Source organism: Egretta garzetta, unplaced genomic scaffold (assembly GCF_000687185.1).
Source record: "Egretta garzetta isolate BGI_Z169 unplaced genomic scaffold, ASM68718v1 scaffold397, whole genome shotgun sequence".
Lineage (NCBI taxonomy): Eukaryota > Metazoa > Chordata > Aves > Pelecaniformes > Ardeidae > Egretta > Egretta garzetta.
The window spans coordinates 6,455,497-6,457,014 of record NW_009260493.1 but is presented as its reverse complement, the minus strand read 5'-3'; positions in this window follow the sequence as shown (position 1 = coordinate 6,457,014).

Below are 1,518 nucleotides of genomic sequence, written 5' to 3'. Positions count from 1 at the left end.
ACTGCAGCTTGCCCTGAGCTGCTCTCCTCCTCCGTGTGAAGCCTTGCATTTATTTATCCAAACCACGTCCCACCTTATAAAAACACCCCTACAGAGAACATTGGTCAAAGAATATTTCAGTCTCAATCCAGAAAGACCCAACTTCAGAAAGGAGGAGAAAGTCTTCCCAGTCCATCGAAGGCTTGCTAGGAGACAGCTAGAGAGGGCCACAGCAGCTGACATCCACTCCTTTTTGCTAACTTGTATGACAGAAACAAAATAAACTGTATTTTCTTCCCACTGTGTTGAAGGCTTGCAAGTGCAAGAGTAGAGCTCATACTACCTAACCATGTCCTGCTGCAAAAACCTTTCCTTGATCCACTCCAACAGGAGAAAGTTATTGTAGGTACCTTTTCTATTAATGCTGAGTGATCAACACCATCCTGAAACAAGGCGAGTGAAATTCAAGGTGTGCTTGTCTGAAATTACTTACAACCCCTTCAAAGCTTTCGGAGTCATAACCCATCAGAGGTGTTTGGTGGTTTGTTTGGTTTTTTTAATTATCAAACTGAATGAGGTTTTTTTAAGTTTGGAATGCAAAAACATTTTTTGTCAAGATGAACTAAATTAATTTTAAAAGCCCACTGTTGACACAATTTCTAAAACAGATGTTTTGAAGTTATATAAAATATTAAAAATAGCATTTAATTGTCCAGCATTTAATCTCTTCTCCCTAGAACACATGTAGCATTACCAATTTATTACTACTTAGATCAACCACAACCCAACAGCCAAGAAAATGAAAGCTGAATTAGAATACCTCTGACACCTTACATTTGTTTTTCCAAATATCCAAGGGTTAAGTAAGCTTTCCGCTTGAAGTACTGTAAAATTTATACCGTGTGACAGTCATCAGCCAAATCCCGATACACCACATTTTGGAACACCCTTAATCCATCTTTACATAATTTTTTTTTTTTTTTTTTTTACACACACAAACTGAGCAAAAAATTAGTTTTGGCTTTCATCATTTAGTGCTGGCTAATATCTATTAGGCAGCAACAGGCCGATTAGAACCGACAGCATTATATTTATTGCCTAACAGGTGTTGCTCCTTGCTCTCTGACCTACTGTCTAGAGAAGAGATTTTGCTTTTTGTGGAGTCCAAATTAACTTAATCAGTGAAATCCCTTCTTCTGAATCCACGTTTTCCCTTGGGCAGGAGATGGAGTGTGGTGTCAACAGAGGATGACCGCTTGCCTTCCTTTCTGAGGGACAGGCAATCCTCAACAGATTCAAATCAAACACCACCTTCTGCATCCAAGGAAGGACCAACACTCCTAGCAAGCTTGCGGTGCCTCAGCTCTCGCAGGCAATCAGACTGATGGGGTCACGCAGCCACCCGTGCCCACAAACGGCCTATTTCCAGTCCCCAGCCAGAGCTTGCAAACGGCAAGAGACAATCTGAAGTGCACCCCATGGGACGGCCAGCACAGCTCTAGGTTTGACCTCTTGCATGGTGCTGGAGACCAGCCGGCA